The sequence below is a fragment of the Sus scrofa genome, chromosome 5 (genome assembly GCF_054392235.1).
Source record: "Sus scrofa isolate SSC_HxYL_T2T_F1_AM1 chromosome 5, Sscrofa_HxYL_maternal_Yorkshire_Landrace_v2.0, whole genome shotgun sequence".
Lineage (NCBI taxonomy): Eukaryota > Metazoa > Chordata > Mammalia > Artiodactyla > Suidae > Sus > Sus scrofa.
In genome coordinates, this window is record NC_139387.1 from 49268540 (window position 1) to 49292571 (window position 24032).

A 24032-nucleotide genomic window follows, 5' to 3' on the forward strand; every position below is an offset into this window, starting at 1 on the left:
GACATTTTCTATCATACATATCAATGCTCTACCCATTTTTACTTTCTCTTTGCAACAGCAAAAGTGCTTTGTAGAGATATGTGATGCTAATAATCACGGTCTGCAGAGGCTGGCCATTTTCCCCTATGCTATGGACAAGGAAATCGGCCCCTTCTGAAATCAACAGAACTGACACATTTCTAAAAGTTGAAAAGTCACCTAACAAAAAAATATTCTTCATGTTTTTACTCCATGGAACAAATATTTGGTGCCGAGGCCAGCTCAGCAGGATGGGGCTGAAGAATGGGTGCTGTGGAACTTAAGGAAAAAACCAACCCAAAACAAAATGCGAACACAAAGCAAAACACAGAGATAGTAAAGGTGGGAACCTGGGGGACTCAAGGTCTCTAGGACCAAGAGCCCCACCTCAAGAAACCACACCACTTTCATATTACTCTTTTGATGAGATCACGTGAGGAGGGGCTATGGGTGGATGATCAAGCAAGAAGATTGGAAAAACATGTCTCGCAACAACTTGGAAATCTAACACTTCTACAAAGTTAAATTATCATTTCTAAATTTAAGGTTTATACCTTACATTCATCAGATTAAAGGACCCTTTTGCATCCCGAGATAATGTACATAATTCATTTAGTTTATTTCTTGTATTTATTGTCGTATTGCAAGCGTTTTAACATTTCATTTTGCTCCTCTATATTTGTGTATCTTAAATTGAACGTGTTACTCTTACACTATGAAAAGAAGATAATTAAAAATGAGTGAGAAAAATAAATATACATGTAGGATGTACACAGTGTCAAATAAATAATGATGTAGACAATAAGGGCAGAAAGAGGGGTAAAAAAGGATGAAACCAAAAAGGGCTTCATGAACGAGGTAGGATCAACACAGGCCTTAAAGAACAGAAGGGATGTAGGTTAAGAGGAGAGGGAAAGGAGAGCAGAAGGACCAGATGAAGGAGGAATGCAACAAAGAATTGAGAAGATTATCTTAAGAGGAAAATAAGTTTGCCTCAAATACAATGTTTAGGCAAAGAAGAAAACTTTAGGGTTACAGGATCCACATTATAAAGGGCTCGGAATTGGTATTTAAGGAAGTTTACACTTTATTCTGCAAAACTCAGAGACAAAAAACTCAAAGAACTGACTAGAGTTTTAACTTACATTTGCAAAGGAGACACCTAATCAAGAAAAAAATCATTTGTGTAGGAAGCCACAAGGTCGGGTGATAACTCAGATGGTTTTATGGTAGGAGACAATTCTGATTGGGTAACTTTTGGGTCCATTTTGTTAAAAAGAGAAACAAGATGTTTCTGTCTTTTGAATTAAAAAAAAAAAAACACTTTATGGCTAATCTTGGAATTCATGGCTTTTAGAATATTCTTGTCTTTCATGGCTTAGCACGTAAGGCTTTTAGGAAAGTCAGCCTTTTCCAGGCTCTGGTACAAGATGGGCTTGATTAGCTATTATGGTGGACAGGGTTAGATGAGTTATTGGTTTTCTTTCTCAAATTGTACAGTCTAGAGGGTAGAACCTCAAATGTCCATAAGCTTTAGCAGGACTGCTAGCTAGAATAGTGGTGATTGTAGAGGTTGTATGTTGTACAATTCTAGGGGGTGCTATGGGCACAGTGCCCCTGGAGTTATACAATGTAAAATCAGTTCAACCATACTTAAAAACCTAGAGGCCAAGCAGGTAACACAAATCAGTAAAGCATATGGCCCATCTAAATGTTTCCAGCTAATTAAAAATCATTGTTCAGAACACTGGAGAGTTGTAACACAACACATTTGGAGACTGCATCCAGCATTGGAGCTCCAGTTTGGGACCTCTGCTACAGACTATAGAGTTAGTATTTTTGAGAAGAGTAATGATGCATTAAAGATGTTTGTAAAATAGATTTTGGAGAAAAAGGACTAGAAAGAAGGAGACTAGTCAAAAACCTACTTCAGTAATCTAGGGAGTTCCCATCAAGTCTCAGCAGAAACGAATCTGACTAGCATCCATGAGGACGTGGGTTTGATCCCTGGCCGTTCTCAGTGGGTTAAGGATCCGGCATTGCCATGAGCTGTGGTGTTCATAGCAGATATGGCTTGGATCCCAAGTTGCTGTGGCTGTGGCATAAGCCAGTGGCTACAGCTCCGATTCAACCCCTAGCCTGGGAACTTCAATATGCCATGGCTGCAGCCCTGAAAAAATAATAGTAATAATCTAGAGATGAGGAAACAGGGGCCTGGGCCATGGCCATGGTAATAGGAATAGAAAGGAAAGAATTAGTATGATTTGATTCAGAATCAAATCAATTCAGATAATTTCCAAAAATAAAAAGAGAGAAGGGGTTCCAAGTAGTGCAAAGTTTTGAACTTGAGTCCTTAGAAATATACTTGGAAGGGGAGTTCCTGCTGTGACACAGTGGGTTAATGATCTGGCTCATCTCTGTGGAGGTGCCAGTTTGATTCCCAGATGGTGAGGTGAGTTGAGGATCCAGCATTGCTGCAGCTCTGGCGTGTGGCTTAGATTCATTCCCTGGTCAGGGAACTTCCACATGCCACAGGTGTGATTGAAAAAGAAAAGAGAAGAAAGAGAAAGAAAGAAAGAAGGAAAAGAAAAAAGGAAGAAGGAAAGAAAGAAAGAAAGAAAGAAAGAAAGAAAGAAAGAAAGAAAGAAGGAAGGAAGAAAGGAAAGAAGGAAGGAAGGAAGGAAAGAAAGAAAGAAAGAAAGAAAGAAAGAAAGAAAGAAAGAAAGAAAGAAAGAAAGAAAGAAAAGGAAGGAAGGAAGGAAAAAAAAGAAAGAAAGAAAGAAAGAAAGAAGGAAGGAAGGAAGGAAAAAAAATAAAGAAAGAAAGAAAGAGAAGGAAAGAAGGAAAGAAAGAAGGAAAGAAGGAAAGAAAGAAGGAAGGAAAGAAAGAAAGAAAGAAAGAAAGAAAGAAAGAAAGAAAGAAAGAAAGAAAGAAAGGAAAAAGAAAGAAAAATATACTTGGAGGAAAAATATTTACTTCTGAAACAAATTCAGATGTTTTCTAAAAAGATTTTTAGATTTTTAGATCCGAAGTATATTTTTACATCCAAAAAATTGTTTTGAAAGATTGTATGTTATAGTATTGCTTATAATTTAAAATGTGGAAAAAGGCAGACAAGAGGGAGAAGAAAATTGGAAAAACTATGCAAAATAACAGCAATTATTTATGATTACAAGCTATAAAATTCTCCTCTTTATACATATATAGACTATCCAAAATTTCTACAATGAATTTATTATGCTTATAATCAGAAAAAAAAAAAAAACTTGTTCACAGATTGTTCATAGAACAAATAATCCAAAATTTTGTATGAAAACATAAAAGACCCGGAATTGCTAAAGCAATCCTAAGGAAAAAAAAAAAAAAAAAAAAAGCAAAGCAAGAGGCATAACTCTCCTACACTTCAGACAATACTACAAAGCCACAGTAATCAAAACATTTTGGTATTTGGTGCAAAACCAGACAAATGGGTCAATGGAACAGCATAGAGAGCCCAGAAATAAACCTACACGTCTACTGTCAATTAATCTTCAGCAAAGGAGGCAAGAACATAAAATGGGAAAAAGAGACTCTTCAGCAAGTGGTGCTAGGAAAATTGGACAGCTTCATGTAAATCAATGAAATTAGAACACACCCTTACATCGTGCACAAAAATAAACTCACAATGGCTTAAAAATTTAAACATAAGACATGACAAAAGAAAACTCCCAGAAGAGAACATAGGCAAGACATTCTTTGATATAAATTGTACAAATGTTTTATTAGGTCAGTCTCCCAAGGCAGTAGAAATAAAAACAAAAACAAATACAAACAAGTGGGACCTAATCAAACTTATAAGCTTTTGCACAGCAAAGGATGCCATAAAAAAAAAAAATTGGAAAGACAAACTTCAGAATGGGAGTATCTGCAAATTATGCACCTGAAAAGGGCTTAATCTCCAAAATATGCAAACAGCTCATACACCTCATACAGGTCAGAATGGTCATCATTAATAAGTCTACAAATAACAAACGCTGGAGAGCATGTAGAGGAAAGGGAACCCTCCTACGCTGCTGGTGGGAACATAAGTTGGTACAACCACTATGGAAAACAGAATGCAAGTTCCTCAGAAAACTAAAAATAGAACTACCATATGATCCAGCAGTTTCATTCCTGGGCATATATACAAATAAAACTATAATTCAAAAAGATACATGCACTACAATGGTCATAGCAGCAGAATTCACAATGGCCAAGACATGGAAACAACCTAAATGTCCATTGACAAATGAATGGATTAAGAAGATGTCATACATAAATACAATGAAATACTACTCAGCCATAAAAGAGAATGAAATAATGCTATTTACAGCAGCATGGATGTAACCAGAGGTTCTCATACTACATGAAGTAAATCAGAAAGGGAAACACAAATACCGTATGATATCACTTATATGTGGAATCTAAAATATGGCATAGGAGTTCCCATCATGGCTCAGCAGTAACAAACCCAACTGGTATCCATGAGAATGCAGGATCAATCCCTGGCCTCACTTAGTGGATCCGGTGTTGTCGTGATCGGTGGTGTAGGCCAGCAGCTGCAGTTCCAGTTTGACCCCTAGCTTAGGAATTTCCATAAGCCATGGGTGCAGCCCTAAAAAGACATAAAATAAAATATGGCACAAATGAATCTATCTACAAAACAGACTCACAGGCATAGAGAACAGACTTGTGGTTGCCAAAGGGAGAGGCGGCAGGGAGAGGGATGGACTGGGAGTTTGGGGTTAGTAGATACAAAGGATTTAGAAAGGATAAACAACAAGATCCTACTGTATAGCACAGGGAGATATCCAATCTCCTGGGAAAGTTTATGTTGGAAAATAATATAAAAAAAGAATGTGTATGTATACACACACACATAAATACACATATGTATGACTGGATCACTTTGCTGTACAGCAGAGATTGGAACAGCATTGTAAATCAACTATACTTTAAATAAATAAATGAAAAACACTTGTAAATATCCTAAGAGACTTGCCTTTCTATAAATTAAACCTCCTTAATTTTGTTTTTGTGGTAACCATTTGCAATAGCAAATGCTAATAAGTCACTTTTTGGTATTGAAAAAATACCAAATACCATTGTTCTAGGGTGCTGGATACAGTCCTTGCTGTCTCAAGGAGATAAATATTTAATGTTTTTCAGTAATGTTGATTTGTTTTAGGCATTATTTTCGGTATCAAAAATTAATTTCAAATCTGTTAATAATTTTTAAGAAGATGTACTTTTTCTTTTTTTCAGCATTAGGTATTAGCCTTTCTCAAATTACATTCAGGACCAAAAGCCTATCATAACTTTTGCCAAGAACAGAAAGATTCAAGGTAAGAAGAAATGATAATTGTATCAACAATAAAAATAGTATGTGTATAGTACATTATTTTTTTCTTTTTTTTTATTACTCAAATGAATTTATCCCATCTGTAGATGTACAGTACTTTAAAGTTGAAAAAATGGTTTCACATATATTTAATGCAAGGCTCATTTGACCTTTGAGAAAAGAGCAGAATGCGATAATGGTAGGATATTTTTAGCTCTATTTTGTGGAAGAGACATTGAAACTCAGAGAGGTAAAATCTCTTGCTCAGCATCACTACTAAATAGTAAAATGGAATTCAAATCAAGTCCCTTCTACTCAATAGTTTGTAATAAAGTATATGGGGAAAAAATGTTAGGGGGTCCTGCTGTGGCACATCAGGATCAGCAGCGACTTGGGAGTGCTGAGATGCAGGTTCGATTCTTGGCCCAGCACAATGGGCTAAGGATCCATGTGTTGCCACAGCTTTGGCCTAGTTCGAAGTTTGGCTTGGATATGATCCCTGGCCCAGGAACGCCATATGCCTCTGGATGGCCAACAAGAAAAAAGAAAAAAATGTTACAACTAAAAACCAGTTAAAACAGTCTCCATTATGCTTTGCCCTGCCTTGGTCCTCTAGCTTAGTCTAACCAGCTTTTCACAAATGCTTTCTTCCTTGCTTAATTGCTTTCTTTTACAAATGATTACTTTCCAGTTAGAGTTATATTGCACTTGGTGTTTCTTTTCCTTTGAAACATTTCTTTTTTCTTTTTTCATCTTTTGTCTTTTTTTAGGGCCGCACCCAAGGCATATGGAGGTTCCCAGACTACAGTCTAATCAGAGCTGTAGCCGCCGGCTACAGCGACACAGGATCCGAGCCGCGTCTGCAACCTACACCACAGCTCACGGCAACGCCAGAACCTTGACCCACTGAGCGAGGCCAGGGATTGAACCCACAACCTCATGGTTCCTAGTCAGATTCGTTTCTGCTGCACCACAATGGGAACTCCTTGAAACATTTCTTAATATCCTTTCCCCGTTGTAAGCCATCTCCATTCCAGAGAGAAGGTCAAGGTGGCATAACACCAAAGACCACCAGCAACCATCACTGGACCACCTGATGCTGGCCCAGATGACTTTGAAATGCTCTATAGAGGGAGAAGAATGCAGCACCCTAGTCCTTATCAACAGTCCTATTTTTCATTCTAGACCTGTAAGACCCCTTGCTATCCCCTCTCAAGAGAGGACGCAGTTTAGAGGGCGTTAAGCCTGCGGTGGCCTCCTTTGCCTGGCAAAGCAATAAAGCTATTCTTTCTATTTCACCCAAAACTCTGTTTCTGAGACTTAATTGGTGCCAGTGTTCAGAGGCGAGATACAAAAAGAATGGTTATATTTATATGTATGACTGATTCACTTTGCTGTGCACCTGAAACTAATACAACATTGAAAGTCAACCATACTCCAATAAAGTTGTTAAAAAAAAAAACAAGGTCTTCTAAGTACTGTAACTTTTCCTATAGATTTTATTTTTTTATATAATGATTTTTATTTTTATATTCATTATAGCTGGTTTACTGTGTTCTGTACAGTTTTCTACTGTACAGTATGGTGTACCAATTACACATACATGTATAGAATATTTTTTCTCACATTATCATGCTCCATCCTAAGTGACTAGATGTAGTGGGAAATCATGAAAACCATGCCTTGCCCGCGGGTTAGACCTTTCTCTGAAATGACAATTGGCCCTGTTAATCTTGCCATGTTTGCCTAGACCCATGACTTGGTCAAGTTCCAAGCACTCACCATGGTCCAGCCTGCTCCAACCTAGTGAAATCCAAAATACAATAAAGGGCAATAGAAAGTGGTTAAAAACTCTGGTTAAGGAAAAACCCACTTTCTTTAAATGTTTAAAGGCTAATTTGGCATTTTAATCTTTGTACAATGGTTTGCACATAAGTCCTTACTAAAATGAATACGAGTAAAGGTTAAGATAAATAATGGAAATGATTGAAAACTTTACAAGTTTATTACTGCAATGTCACATCCACCAGCAGAATAATTTTTTTATGCTTGACACTTAACATTTAATCATAAATGGTTAAAAAGGGAGCACAACTCTCTAGGATAACTTGAAGCAGAACTTCAAGAATCAGCTTTAGGAATTCCCAAAGTGGCTCAGCAGAAACTAATCAGACTAATATCAATGAGGATGCAGGCTTGATCCCAGGCCTTGCTCAGTGGGTTAAGGATCCCATGTTGCCATGAGCTGTTGTGTAGGTTACAGACACGGCTCGGATCTGGTGTGGCAGTGGCTGAGGTTATGGCCAGCCACTGTAGCTCTGATTCAATCCCTAGCCTGGGAACATCCGTATGAGGCGGGTGTGGCCCTAAAAAGACAAAAAAAAAAAAAAAAAAAAAAAAAAAAATCAATTTCAGTTCCACCTGGTTATATTCTCAAAATTAGTTTTCCCTTCATTCATTAAAAAAAATATATGATCCCATTTGGCAGTTACACTCACTTGCTGGAAGAATTTCTCATTGCTCTGTGATCAAGAGTATTCAATTTGTCTTAACTGGTACTCTACTGTTGGTCATGCAAGCATGATTTTTGCTTTGAACAAATTTTGATTTGATACGTTCTCAGATGTCATTTTTCTCTGCCTGGGTAATTCTCACGTATTTTTTCACACTAATACCCATACTGCTTTGTTCAGTAAAGGCTTGTTGCTGGATAATTTGAATAGTAAATAGTTCATCTATCACTCAAAAAGTTGCTACTTTAAAAGCAACATTGCTTTCTCTAAAATTTATTATAATAATGTCACATAGTAAATCTTTATCAAACTAATTATTGAATAAATATTGGCTGAGAAAAAAGATATCATGTCCAACTTTGGGATGTTACAAAAAGTAGAAGATTCTAGTGTTTTAAATATGTTTTGATGAGCAATAAAAATGGATTAAGACCATGCCCCAAGCTATACCTAAGCTATAAAGGGTGAACTTAAAGAACAAGAAATTTTAAGAAGTGCCAGACTTGGTAGCTTCTCAGAGGAAATGGAGTCTATCCTCCTGCCCAAAGCCAATTCCTCTTGTATTATTTATATATTTCTGCTTATCAGGACATGCTATCCCCAAATATGGTATCTTTGTATGTTGACATTTTTTTTTTCTTTACCAGCTACCCCCTGGGTATTTGGAAGTTCCCAGGCCAGGGATGGAATCTGAGCAGCAGCTGTGACCTGAGCTGCTGCAGTTGGACCCTTAACCACTGCACCGCAGCAGGATCTCCTATATGTTGACAATTTTATGCTGAAGAATTTTGAGAAAACAAGAGAAGCAAGGTCACTTTGTCCTTCTCTCTTGAAACAGATCATAAAACCCTCATGTGAAAGTTGCCCTCCTTATAACCAAAGGAAAGGAACATTCTTATTTCTAAAGATGAAGGGAAACCAAGAAGAACCCCAACAAATAGCCCTTGCTAAGTGGCCCTCAGTTTACTGCAATTACTTTATATTCCTTAACCAGTCATATTTTTCTTTCTTTCTTTTTCTTTCTTTCTTTCTTTCTTTCTTTCTTTCTTTCTTTCTTTCTTTCTTTCTTTCTTTCTTTCTTTCTTTCTTCCTTTTTCTTTTTTCTTTTTGATTTTTAGGGCTTTACACTCACAGCATATGGAAGTTCTCAGGCTAGGGGTCAAATTAGAGCAGCAGCTGCCAGCCTACGCCACCACCACAGCAACATGGGATCTGAGCCACATCTGTGACCTACACCACAGCTCATAGCAATGCTGGATCCTTAACCCATTGAACGATGCCAGGGTTCAAACTTGAATCCTCATGGAAACTAGTCAGATTTGTTTCTGCTATGCCACAACAGGAACTCCAACCTGTCATATTTCTATAGGACTGCCACACACTTCACCAAACCTTGCATAAAATACACAAGACTAACTGTTTCTTTGGGTCTTCTTTTCCTTATGAAGGCTTCTGTGTCACAGAAAATGTATATGAAATCAATGTGTATGCTTTTCTCCTGCTAGTCTGTCTCTGTCAGCTTAATTTTCAGAACCAGCCAGGGATCTCAAGAGGATTGACAAAACCCCTTTCCTCCCTTACACTACCTAACAAATTACTTGAGACTTAAAACAATAAACATGTATTAGCTCACACTGTTTTAGATGGTGAAGTCTGGAAGCCAAGCTTAGCTGAGTGGTTCAACGTATCTCATGTGGTTAGAGCCAAAATGTCAGCCAGGCTGCCACCATCTGAAGCCTTCACTGAGTTGGAGAATTCACCCTCAAGCTCTCTCACATGGCTGTTGACAAAAGGCCTCACTTCTTCATCATGTGTGCCTCTCCATAGGGTTGCTTGTGAAATGGCAGCTGCCTTCCTCCAAAGCAAATGATGAGAGGGAGGGGGCAAGGGGAAGGAATGCCACCGGCAGAAGCTACATGGTCTTTGATAACCTCTTCTAAGAAGCAGCGTAGCACCATTTATTCAAGAGATCTCGCAGACCACCCCTGGTACAAGGCGGGTGACAGAGTGGTGAATACCAGGAGGTAGGGATCATGGAGTCTGGCCACCACACGCCTCCCATCTCTATCAGTCACCCGCTTTCTCTTACACCTTGAACTCTTCATTAGCTCTTTCCTCATCTTGGTTCTAGATGCTGTGAAGTTATACTCCTGTAGCTTCACTTATATACCTTCTTGTGAAAAAAGAGAGAACAAAACCTTTCCTAGACTACAGGTTCTATTCCAGTTATCACTCTATCTGCAAGGCTGAGCTCTTGAAAGAAGAGTCCACACACACCTTCACCTCCTCACTTCCCATTTCCTGGGTCCACAGCAATTTGACCGGCATTCCAACCTCTCTAAAGGAACTGAGATCCCAAGCTCACTGGGATATTGCAAGGACTTCTTGGTTGAAAATTCCAATACATTTGTGGGCCTTCCTTAATCTCTGTAGCATTTGTTTTTCATGAATCTCTTCCCATGGCTGCATTGACACCATTCTTCCCTGGCTTTTCTCCTCACCCTTTCATGACCATTTCTCGGCCTCCATTGCTGAGCTTCTTTTACCTCTCTTTAACTATTGGCATCCTCCATAGTTCAAAACTTACCTCTCAGGGGTGCCCTTCATGGCTCAGTGGAAACGAATCTGATTAGCATCCATGAGGACACAGGTTCAATCCCTGGCCTCACTAGGTGGGTTAAGGATCTGGTGTTGCTGCGAGCTATGGTGTAGGTCTCAGACTCGGCTCAGATCTGACGTTGCTGCGGCTGTGGTGTAGGCCAGTGGTGACAGCTCTGATTTGACCCCTAGCCCGGGAACTGCCATATGCCTCGTGGGCAGCCCTAAAAAAGCAAAAAAACAAAACAAAACAAAACAAAACACAACAAAGAGGGAAAACCTCACCTCTCTTTTCTTATTATTTTAAACACTCTCTCTTTAGTTCTTCTATACCAGTGGCTTTAGCTCCATCGATACGCTGCTAACTGCCAACTGGTAATCCCCAGATTAGTTCTCTAGCTTGAATGCCACACCAATATAACAAGCCCTGTTATTATAAAAAGCCCTGCAAGTTTCTCAACTGATAGATATGTTGGCTCAATTTGAGAGGATTGATTAATTCTGAGAACTTCTGATTGGGAGGAAGAATCTTTTTTTTTTTCCTTTAAGTAGCCTAAAGGGAATCTTATCTCCAAAAAAAGTTTTATGCATTTGGTATAACCCCTACTGCAAAGGCATAATGGAATATGGACCCAGCAAAGAATTTTACTCTCTTCTTTAGGAAACTACCAATATGTTCACCGAGCCATTGCTTATAGCTTTAGCGCAACATAAAAAGAGCAGAAAGTTCACCCTGATAATTAGTTTTTGTAGAGAAGGGTAAAAGTTAGAGGTGTACCCAGCCTCACATCAATTCCTATGTGCCAGCACCTCTTTCAGACACTTGCTGGTGGCAAGACTTCCAGAACCTTGCTGAATTCTCTCCTCTGAGAAAGAAGGTCAGCTTATGAGTTCCCGTTGTGGCTCAGTGGGTTAAGAATCCTGCATAGTGTCCATGAGGATTCGGATTCAATCCCTGGCCTTGCTCAGTGGGTTAAGGATCCATCCTTGCCATGAGCTGTGGTGTAGGTCTCAGATGCGGCGCAGATCCTGCATTGCTGTGGCCGTGGTGTAGGCTGGCAGCTGCAGCTCCGATTTGACTGTTAGCTAGGGAAGTTCCTGAAATTAGGCCTGAAATTCTAGTCATTCCAGCGAGAAGCTGTGCTTCTTCCTTCCTCCCTCCCTCTTCCTTTCTTCCTTCTTCCTTTTTTTTTTTTTTTTAATCTTCCATTGGATTACTTTATTTTTTTTATTTTTTTATCACTCAATGAATTTTATTACATTTATAGTTGTCTCTTCTTTTCTTTTTTTTTTTTTTTTTTTTTTTTTTTGTCTTTTTGCCATTTCTTGAGCCGCTCCCGTGGCATATGGAGATTCTCAGGCTAGGGGTCGAATCGGAGCTTTAGCCTCCAGCCTACGCCACAGCCCACAATGTGGGATCTGCGACCTACACCACAGCTCACAGCAATGACGGATCCTTAACTCACTGAGCAAGGCCAGGGATCAAACCCACAACCTCATGGTTCCTAGTTGGATTCGTTAACCACTGCGCCACGATGGGAACTCCAATAGTTGTCTTTCTTTCTTTTTAACGGCTGCACCTGCAGCATATGGAAATTCCAGGGCTAGGGGTCAAGGTGAAGTTGCAGCTGAGGCCTACGCCACAGCCACGGAAGCACCAGATCTGAGCCACATCTGCGACCAAACCCACAGCTTGCAGCAACACTGGAAATTGAGTCTGCATCCTGCAGCTGTTACTACTGCAGTTACTCCTATTGTCCCTGCATTTCTACTATATAAACGTGCTGTAAGCAAGAGGTCACAATAATAATGCTCAATATTACCATAATGCCTAGTCACAGGGTTCCAGGCGGCGTGTTCATAGACATACAAGATCAGAAAGTTTTTTTAACATTTCCATGTTGGTATATGCCCTTCCTCAAGAGCAAAACCACAGGTTAGGTGGATAGGTATTTCCCCTTATTCAAGCCACGAACTTTATTCTAGCCAGTGAAATCACTGCCATCGAAGCCAAAGACTTAGAACGTCTCCTTAAAGAAGAAAGAGAGCCTCCATTCTAAGACTGATGAAATCGTCTCTGCCCTTCAAGTCTATCTATTCGTAGAGACAGCCCAGAAAACTAGTCAGCAGTGCTACTGCTGTCCTAAGGTTTAAAGCTAATCAGGATGAACAAGAAGAAACTCATATTTCATTCAAGAAAAACAACTAAACATTGAAAAACTTCAGTAGTGTGTCTATGGGGGGAGGGAGTGATTGCAAAATACAATGAAACTTAAGTAGGAAATAAATTGAAACATATGTAAGAAAATGAGAAACATGAGAAAATGTCATGTCTAGCAAACTGAATGCTGGTCCTAGATTATTTACAGAGCTTTAAAAAGGCCAAGAGGAAGGAAGAAAGGGGTTGGGGGAGGGAAAGGAAAAATATATAAAGGGAGCCTCTTTATCAATGAAATCAATGAGAAAAGCACAAGTCTTGGTTTAGATATTCTGAAATTACCTTTTCAAGTAATTTAACATTCCTTTATGCCACTTTTTATTTATCTCTGGGACTGCATCCATTTATAGCTGGTGTTGTTTCATACTAACATGTTTGTATTTTTGTTATGAGAATGATTTATAGACTCTTGTAATGAAGCTATAATTCACCTTCTTCACTACAGAAATTATTTCTAGACATATGTAACCTTGATGTCTGCTGACCGACTGGGAAAAAGGCACCAATAATTTCAAAGAGTATCTCTGGTGCCAGGATAAACTAGGAGCATTCTGATCCTAACAGTTGATCAAAGACTGAATAGCACTGACTTCCACAGCATACCAGAAGCCCACAATAAGAAGAAAAGCAACCAGATATGACCTTCAAGTCTGACATCCTTAAATTAAGAGGAAGACTTTCAGCAGCAGAGCAAATTACAACTTCACTCCATTCATCTACCCAATTAACCCTGCATATTACAGAGGGGTACATATGTGCAAAAGGAACCACTGCATGTAAATAGAGGTAAGAAGACTCTGATGTAAATTTGGGATGGCTTTAATTATATAGGTTTTTTCCAAAAATTTATTCTTATGAGCAGGGCTTAAGACATCATGACTCTGGCATGAATCACAAGATCAACAAAACCTTCCAAGATTCTGCAAATCTGGTACCTCTGTCTCCTTGACATTCTCCTGTTACACTTGAGACTGGCTGTTTAGCTCGAGGGGGAGGCTGAATGGGCAGCCTGAAGTTGTAAATGTTTGTTAATATCTGCTGAGGGAATTCTGGAGAAGCAGATGGCTCAGAACAAATAAAAAGATTGCTAAGCCGTGTTGGAAGTTCACCTGAGCTTAGCGGTCACAGATTTATAGCGGCTATTGCATGCCAGAGCACTTAAGTTTGTTTTCACATTTAATCCTCATGACATCTGTATATGTAAATATATTGTGGTAATCATTTTATAATGTATTTACCTTAATAATTATGCTGTACACCTTAAATTTAAACAGTACCGTATGTCAATAATACCTCAACAGAACTGGAAGAAAAGAGAAAAAAAGAAAAGAGGTTGGATGATAGTGAACAAAAATTAGTAAATGCCCACTGAAGATAAAATAGCAGACTTAATGTGAATCTATATTTGTCAGTCATAAAACCTTATGTTGTATCTTCTTTACTAAGTTGCCTCCCAGTAGGAATAGAGAAGGTACATTGTCATTTGTGAGGTTAGAGCACAAGTGAAACAGAAGAGTAAGAATGTGAGAGCAGGAGTTCCTGTCGTGGCACAGGGGAAACAAATCTGACTAGGAACCATGAGGTTGCAGGTTTGATCCCTGGCCGAGCTCAGTGGGTTAAGGATTCAGCATTGCCTTGGGCTGTGGTGTAGGTCAAAGACATGGCTTGGATCTGATGTGGCTGTGGTGTAGCCCGGTAGTTGTAGCTCCAATTGGACCCCTAGCCTGGGAACCTCCATATGCCACAGGTGCAGCCCTAAAAAACAAAAACAAAGGAACAAAAAAGAGTGAGAGCATTGAGAGTGCTGGAAATGACAATGGGTAATGGGGGCTCTGGGAGAGAGAAGAGGGTGAGGCCAGGAGGGGACTCGAAAACCAGGAGAATTGGAGAGACAAGGTGGTAAGACAAACTCCATATTTTTCAGTTTTTGGTACAGTCAGACACACACTATTTGTTTATTGAGAAGTTAAGGATGTTCCCATTGTGGCTCAGTGGTAATAAATCCAACTAGTATCCATGAGGGCTTGGGTTCCATCCCTGGTCTCACTCAGTGGGTTAAGGATCTGGCATTGCTGTGAGCTGTGGTGTACGTCACAGATGTGGCTCAGCTCCCGAGTTGCTGTGGCTGTGGTACAGGCCTGCAGCTGTAGCTCTGATTTAACCCCTAGCCTGGGAACTTGCATAAGCCATGGGTGTGGCCCTAAGACAAAATGAAAACAAAAAAAAGAAAGAGAGAGAGAGAAAGAAAGAAAGAGGAAGAAAGAGAGAAAGAAAGATGAAGAAAGAAAGAAAGAAAAGCTAAGCAGGAGGGAGACAGTTAATTACTATAGCAATCTTAAAAATAAAAGCTTTAAAAAATGAAAAAAGAAATCGTACATCAACTATACTTCCATAAAACGTTAAAAATGAAAAAACTGCTTTTATGGCTTTGCATTAAACAACAAAAAAATAAAACTATATTAATCATGGTATTTACAAACTAAGTGAAGAATGTCTGAAAAATATTTTATGAATGAACTTATTTTTCTACCCACCCCCCTCGCCCAAAAAACTGTTTTATGATTCCAGGTAATTCTCTCAAACTACAAGAGTGTCAACAGCCTAGAGGCAACAGGGTTTAGGTGCCTAAAGATACTCTTACCAGTAATAAAAAGAAGAAGAAGAAGAAACAGGTGGCTTTGCTTTGTATAAAAGAAAGGAAAATATACAAAGCAAAGAAATTCCTTTCTTTGTATAAAAAAAAGGAAAATGTATTTTTCTTACTTTTATACAAAGCTAGTAAACATAAACATAAACCTGCTGTTTATGAAAAAGCAGAGCATGAGTAAAATGGATCTTCCTAGAGAGTAGAGAAACAGGTGTGGCTATAAAAGGGCCACAGGAAGGATCCCTGTGGGAATGGAAACCTTCTGTGTCTTGTGTGTCTCAATGTCGATATCCTAGTTGTGATGTTGTACTACAGTTTCACAAGATGTCACCACTGGGGAAAACTAGGTTAAGACTATATGGGTTCTTCTCTCTGTACTATTTCTTATAACGGCATGAAAACCTCTAATTATCACAAAATAAAAAGTGTAATTAAAAAGGAAAACCAGGAGTTCCTGTTGTGGCTCAGTGGGTTAAGAACTCGACACAGAGGATGAAGGTTTGATCCCTGGCCTCACTCAGCAGATTAAGGATTCAGTGTTGTCTCACAGGTGCAGCTTGGATCTGACATTGCCATGGCTCCGGTGTAGGCTGACAGTTGCAGCTCCACTTCAACCCTTAGCCTGTGAACTTCCGTATTCCGCAGGTTCAGCCCTAAAAAGAAAAAAAAAAAAAAAAAAAAAAAAGAGGAGTTCCCGTCGTGGTGCAGTGGTTAATGAATCCGACTAGACTAGGAACCATGAAGTTTCGGGTTGGATCCCTGGCCTTGCTCAGTTGGTTAAGGATCCAGCATTGCCGTGAGCTGTGCAGATGAGGCTCGGATCCCGCATTGCTGTGGCTCTGGTGTAGGCCAGTGGCTACAGCTCTGATTCAACCCCTAGCCTGGGAACCTCCATATGCCGTGGGAGCGGGCCTAGAAAAGGCAAAAAGCCAAAAAGAAAAAAGAAAAAAAAAGAAAACCACACACACACACACACACACACACACACAGAACTTTCTTTCTGGCTACACATTTGTTCCCCTTATGACGTCAAACTGCCAGAAGGGTTGAGAAGCACTGACCTTCTCCCACCCCTCCTTTTCTCTTCCCCAGGGGACTAGGAAGGACTAGTTGGACATATTCAGCCCTTCTCCCACCCTTTCTAGACCTGTGTCTCATAGAGTGGGTCTGCTCTCCTCACACAGGCCTCTATTGTTGTTCTGGGAAGCCTGTGTTTTTCATCTGTGCCAGTGCATAAGTCTGGGAAAAGTGTGAGCATGCCACAGGCCCAGTAAGTTTTACTAAGGTGCTATTTTGACCTTCCTTTGTCCGACTCCTACATCTTATTTGTTTCCGAATTCAATATTTATTAGGTGCCTGGTACTTGCAAGGAAAGGGTTTTCAGCTGGTCTAAACTCTGATGTCAGACCCAGGGACCCTGGGGATATGACCTTAGATTTGCCTACTTGCTACTCTGCTCTTCAGAAGGTAGCGATGTAAGATAAATGCAGGATGTTAGCGGGTCAGATTGCACGTGGTTTACAGACGCATTCACTGGGAGGTCTGATAGATGAGTTGCAGCTGCACTTCGAGGCCTGTGACTTGGCACTTACTCCTAGAGAGACGGTTCAGCAAGTTCCGGACACACACAGGCAGGGAATGGGAAGGCAGCTGCCCTAAGGTGAAGCTGTCCACGAAGGCCTCCACCTGTTCCTTGGAACTGAGCTCTGGAGAGTGGAGAAGTATAGAAACTGCACATAACTTTGTTGCCAGATGTCAGAAGGCCTCTGCTGTTTGGCTCTGGGCATCTATGTTAACTGTGCATCTTTCAAAGCTAAGTAAACTGGTGCGGGTGTGGGGAAAATGTCTTCTGAGTCTTTTTATCAATTTTGAACATAGAACCAACCAATATGAAGTAATACTTGTAGCAAGTAGTCCATTAAAATCAATACCTGATACCTGTTCTTCAATAACTGGATAAAATTCTTTGTTAAGTTCATTTGGTTGTTGCAGTCATTCTATAGGTCAGCACAGCTATCGCTCATTCCAACCCTTATTTCAATTTTCCTTCCTTTTGTAGAGAAGCAGGAAAATTAAAAACTTACCTTCTCAGATTTCCTAGCTATTAGAGGTGATCCCGTGACTCAATTCTGACTAATAAAATGTAACCTGAATTTTTCTCATGCTACCTCTTCCACTTCTTTATTCTTCCCTGGAACACTTGTGTGATGCTGAAAGCTTGGCAATCATTGCCAAGTATGATAGAGAGCAAAGCAAAAAGGCCAGCTTCCTTCATGGCATTATTGACTATCATACCAGTCTTAGTTTTGTTTGTGTTTCTCCTACAGCTGTGCCTGTGGCGATATGGAATTTCATGGGCTAGAAATTGGAGCTGCAGCTGCCAGCCTACAACCACAGCCATAGCACCCCAAATCCGAGCCGAATCTATGACCTATACCACAGCTCATGGCAACGCTGGATCCTTGACCCATTGAGTGTGCCAGGGATGGAACCTGCATGCTCACAGACTCTATGTTGGGTTCTTTACCCACTGAACCATAACAGGAATTTCTACCACACCGGTCTTGATGTCCTGTCTCCCAGACTTCCTGGTACATGAGACAAAACGATCCTTTACTTTTTAAGCAGTCAAGTACACTCTTAACTGATGTATTCCTCAATTCAATTTCCATTTCCATTTCTGTGTGGTAGGCAGAATAATGGTCCCCTAAAGACGTCTGGAACTTGTGAATGTTAGGATGGCTGAGCGGAGAGAAACAGAGACTGGAGCAGCGCGATCGTAAGCAGGTTTACTGACCAACAGAGCAGCTGCGAGTACTGAGCAGAGGTTACTCAGGCTCTACCAGTAGGGCAAGGGCATCTTTTCTAGGCAAGGGTCTGTGTGTTGGGTATATCGTCCTAAGGAAAAAAGGGGAAGGGGCTTGGGAAACAGGGAAAGACGTTTTAGGTCATCCTGTAAAATTTTACCCATCCCTTTGACTCTGCTTATCTTGAGATTTGACAGTTCTTAAGTTTTGTCCTGGGGCCTTCATCCATGCCCTGTTTGCTGTTGGTGTGGTCAGCTGAAACTCCATCTAGAGCCTGGGTTGAATTCTGATGATATGGCAGATTTCAAAGTCCTCCTTTTTGAACTTTCTCTCCACATGGCAGATACCACCTAACAGTGAATATATCATGTTACACAGCAAAAGGGACTTTGCAGTCAAGATCAAGTTACAGACGTCCAGGTAGGTAAAGCATCTTAGACTCTCCAGGTGGACCCAACGTGATCGTAAAAGTCCTTATAAATGAAAGAGAGTGGCAGAAGGAAGGAAGAGAAGGAGAGGGAATGTGACAACAGAAACAAGGTTGGAGGGGAAGTTTCTCTCGTGGCTCAATGGTAAAGAACCCAGCTGGTATCCATGAGGATAAAGGTTCGATCCCTGGCCTCTATCAGCAGGTTCAGGATCTGGCGTTGCTATGAGCTGTGGTGTAGGTCACAGACCCAGCTCGGATCCTGTGTTGCTGTGGCTGTGGCTGTATAGGTAAGCAGCTGTATCTCCAATTCCACCCCTAGCCTGGGAATTTCCATATGTTGCAGGTTCGGCCCTAAAAAGCAAAAAAGAAACAAGGTCAGAGGAATGCTATGTCGCTGGCTTTGAAGAAGGGGGCCATAAACCAAGGAATGTGGGCTTCCCATAGAAGCTGAAAAAAGAAATGAAATATTTTTCCCCACAGCCCTTTAGAACCCTGATTTAGTAAGGGTTAGTCAGACTTCTAACCCACCAACATATGAGATAATAAATCTTTGTTGTTTAAGTCATTTAATTTGTGGTAACCTGTTGCGGCAGCAATAGAAAATGAATACCCTTGGTTAAGGTCTTTTAATAATCAATTATGCTAAGTCCAAGGAAATTGCTTCTTCTCTGTGAAAGACTCTACTTTTTAAAATCAAGGGCAGGCAAGAGGAGACATAACTTATTTTTTAAGAATTAAAAAAAAAATTCCCCACAAACCTAGGAAAAGACGGAAATTTTTATAGTCATGGTATACTGGTTTTAAACCTGTTGGATCAGCAACAACTCGCTTCAGTAAACATGTCTCAGTAACAGGAAATGGGCTTTTGTAACCCATGCTTCTAAGGCTGATTTTTCAACTACTTTTGCCCTAGTAAACAGTATTTCCCAAAATAATACTTCCCATAAACCCTATATTTGCTTTGCTCAACAAAGGACTTTGATCATCATAACTTTCACTTATTTAGGTAAGAGGTAAATTCAATTCCTAGGTTTCAGATATGGGGTGATGATCTCATCTTTTGATACACTGTACATTCTTCTTCAGAGACTTGTTCTAATTTAACAAAGGTCAAGAAAAACACCAGGTTTTGGTACTATTAAGTGAAGGGAGTGGGAAATATAAGAATTCGTTGTAGTAGTATGAAGAAATAACTGTATATGTTTGTTGTTTAAAACAACACATTATCAAAGATATTTCTTTGCTAATTCAATAGTTGAAGATGATCTCAATGGCATATTAATTTTAATTCTGCTGTGTGTAAAGTTAATAGTTTTTTCATAGCCATCCGTATTACCTTTCCCATGAATTGTCTAGTCATATGAATTCCACTTTTCCACTGGGTTGTTTTTTTCTGTGGTTATTTTAGGTACTCTAAAGAAAAAAAATTTTTTTTTTTTTTTGGCCCACACCTGAGGCTTGAGGAAGTTTCTGGGCCTGAGATTGAATCGAAGCCACAACAGTAACAACCGGAATCCTTAATTCCTAGACCACCAGAGAACAACTAGGTGATTTTTTGTTTTTCTTTTGGGGCTGCCCCATGGAAATTCCTGGGCCAGGGATCCAATCCAAGCCACAGCTGCAGCAACTAGGGATACTTCACCCACTGCATCACAGTGGGAACCACCTACAACCTCTTTCATATGAGGAAAATTAGCCCTTTGTGATACTAGTATCAAATGATTTCCTCAATTTTCTATTTTGACTTAGTTTACGGTAAATTTTCCTCTGCAGAATTTTTTTTTTTTTTTTTTCGTCTTTTTAGGGCCACACCCGCAGCATATGTAAATTCCCAGGCTAGAGGTCAAATCAGAGCTGTAGCTGCCAGCCTACGCCACAGCCACAGCAAAGCCAGATTCAAGCTGCATCTGCGACCTACACTACAGCTCATGGCAACACAGGATCCTTAACCCACTGAGCAAGGCCAGGGATTGAACCTGCTTCCTCATGGATACTAGTTGGGTTCATTTCTGCTGAGCCATGACAGGAACTCCTCCTAGGCAGAATTTTTAAAAATATGCAATTACATTTCTCAAGCTTTTCTTTAGCATCTTTCAAGTTTGTAGGAAATTAAATTATTCCAGTGATTTATCCTAGTATTTGGATAATTACATTTTTCCATTTTAATCTTCGCTTACCTGAGCTCTGTCTTTGTTATAGTGTTAGGTATGGATCCAACTTCTTCTTGTATTTTTCTTTTTTTTTTTTTAACCGCTTATTCTCAAATATCCATTAAATAGTCCATTTTTACCCTAAGGCTTTAAAGTATCACTTTATCATATACTGATTCATTCATGCAATTTCATCTATTTCTAGACTCCATTCTACTATTGATATGCCTGGCTATTTACCCACTAGCCCACACTGCTGTAATTACAACTTTAAATCAGGCTTTACTTTCCGGCTTGATTGCTCTTGTCATTTCTTTTCTTCATCAGACATGTTATTTACATTTTTTCTATATAAACTTTAAAATTTGTCTTTAATTTTTTTCTTAGAATGGGGGGTGGGTTTATAGATTAATTTAGAAATAATTTTAAGTTTTATGATATTGAATCATCCTATGCTATGTTGTTGGCATTTTTCTTTTTTTTTTTTTTTGGCCCCAGCATGTAGAAATTCCCAGGCCAGGGATTGAACCTCAAGCTACAGGAGTGATGGATCCTTAACCCACTAAACCACTAGGGAACTCCTGGTATGTTAAATTAGGCCTTTCCATTTGTTTAAATCTTCGTTTGTTTCCCTTAGTAGTGAGTTAAAAGTTTTCTTTGTTTATTGCACATTTTTGATTAGGTTATTCCCAGGAATTCTTTCTTGTTGCTATTGTAAATAGACTTTTTTTGAATTGCTTGTTTGTGTGTATGAAAATGAGTGATTTCTGAGTATTAATTTCATACTAACCCCAGAATTGTCTTATAATCTATAAAATTTTGTGTTTTTCTCTCAGATTTTCTGAGTATAGAATCATATTATCTGCAAATAATACAAATTTACCACTTCCTTTCCGTCAAAATTATTTGTTTTTCTTTTTTGAAAAGTTCACTACTATACAATAACTTAAAGCTAGGCAATATTTTTGAGATATAATCAAAATACAAAAAATTTACCATTTACAAAATTTAAATTGTGTAAGTTAGAGATATTTAGGGTATTTACAAAGTTATGCAACTATTACCACTAATTCCATGACATTTTTGTCATCCCCAAATAAACCCCATAGTCAAACAGTCATTTCCCATTCCTCCCTCCCCCAAACCTCTGGCAACAATTTTTTTTGCATTTTGTCTCAATGGATTTTGCCTATTCTGGACATTTCATATAAATGGAATCATACAGTATGTGGCCATTTGTCAGTTGCTTCTTTTTCTTAGCATATTGTCAAGGTTCATTACTTGTTATGACTTAATAATACTCCATTTTATAGATATGCCACTTTTTTATCCATCCATCAGTTGATGAACATTTGAGTTACTTCTACTTTTTGCCTACTATGGATAATGCTGTTATGAATATCTGTGTTGAAGAGTCTGTATGGATATATGTTTTCATTTCCCTAAGGTACATACCTAGAATTCCTTGGTTATATAGTAACTCAAGATTTAACTTTTAAAAGAACTGCTAGCCTGTTTTCCACAGCTGCCGAACTGTTTTTTATTTCCACCGGCAATGTATGAGAGTTCCTATTTCTTCCCTTCCTTGCCAACACTTGTTATTGTCCTTTTTAAAAATTACTATAGCCATGCTACTGGGTATGAGGTGATCTCTCCTTTTAGTTTTGACTTGCATTTCCCTAATAATTAGTGGTTCAAGCATATCTTCATGTGTTTATTGGCCATTTGTATTTGGAGAAATGCCTATTCAAATCCTTCACCCACTGGAAGTGAATCCTTCAGCTTTAACTTATTTTTCCAAGATTGTTTTGACCATTCAGGACTCTCTGCAATTCTATTCAAATTTGAGGACCAGCTTTTCCATTTCTCCAAAAAAAAAAAAAAAATGGCAGGGATTGTATTGAATTGGTAGATTAATTTGAATGAATATCATCAATATTAGGTCTTCCATCCTTGGAACATAGATATCTTTTCAATTTCCAGTTTTCTTTAATTTACTTTCAATGCTGTTTTGTTTTTTGAGTATAAACCATCCATCTCGGAGTTCCCATCATGGCACAGTGGTTAACAAATCCGACTAGGAACCATGAGGTTGCAGGTTCCATCCCCGGCCTTGCTCAGTGGGTTAAGGATCCGGCATTGCGGTGAGCTGTGGTGTAGTTTGCAGACGCAGCTCAGATCCTGAGTTGCTGTGGCTCTGGCCTAGGTCAGCGGCTACAGCTCCAATTAGACCCTTAGCCTGGGAACCTCCATATGCCATGGGAGCGGCCCTAGGCAAGGCAAAAAAATAAAATAAAATAAAATAAACCATCCATCTCTTTTGTTAAATTTAAATATTTATTCTTTCTGATGCTATTGTAAGTGAAATTGTTGTCAATTTCATTTTGGGATTGTTATTACTAGTGTATACACCTATTTTTGTATGTTGATCTTATAGCTCTGCAACACTGCTGATCTCATTTATTAGCCCTAACAGATTTGTAGATTCTTTAGGATTTTATATAAATAAGACCATGCCACCTGCAAAAAGAGATAATTTTACTGCTTCTTTTTCAATCTAGATATCATCTATTTCATTTTCTTGCCTAATTGCCCTGACTAGAATCTCCAGTACAATGTTAAATAAAAGTGACAGGAGCAGGTGACCTTGTGTCCAGTTTTTTGTTTTTGTTTTTGTTTCTTTTCTGGCCACATCCATGGCATATGGAAATTCACAGGTCAGGGATCAAATCTGAGCTGGAGCTGTGACCTATGTCACAGCTGCAGAAATGCCAGATCCTTAACCCACTGCACCAGGCCAGGGATTGAACCTGTGCCACCACAGAGACAACACTGGATCCTTATCCCACTGTACCACAGTGGAAACTCCCATGCCCAGTATTTTTGGTTTTTATTATTATTTTATTTTTATTATTTATTATTTTTAATTTTATTTATTATTATTATATTTTATTTTATTTTCCTTAAACTATAAAGATAATTACATTAGCTAGAAAAAAGTGAAAATAGTAGCCATCATTTTTTTACCTTTTTAAAAAAATATAGAATACTGATAGTTTATTTTATTTTATTTCATTATTATTTTTTTTTTTTTTGTCTTTTTTTTTGCCTTTTCCAGGGCTGCTCCCACGGCATATGGAGGTTCCCAGGCTAGGGGTCAAATCGGAGCTGTAGCTGCCCGCCTACGCCAGAGCCACAGCAACGCAGGATCCGAGCCGCGTCTGCAACCTACACCACAGCTCACGGGCAACGCCAGATCCTTAACCCACTGAGTAAAGCCAGGGATCGAACC

The 24032-nt window shown here is 39.2% G+C and overlaps 1 long non-coding RNA gene across 5 annotated transcripts in view; it reads left to right on the plus strand.

The window, feature by feature from the left end:
• Positions 1 to 15797, plus strand: part of LOC110260712 (uncharacterized) — a 33061-nt gene extending 17264 nt beyond the window's left edge. For 4 of the 5 annotated variants that reach the window (XR_014803663.1, XR_014803665.1, XR_002344056.2 and 1 more), the window contains 2 exons: positions 5302 to 5381; positions 13152 to 15797. This is a non-coding gene — a long non-coding RNA (uncharacterized LOC110260712). The remainder of the gene's footprint in view (positions 1 to 5301; positions 5382 to 13151) is intronic. The other variant, XR_014803664.1, reaches the window with a different exon arrangement.
• The last annotated feature ends 8235 nt before the right edge of the window (positions 15798 to 24032 follow it).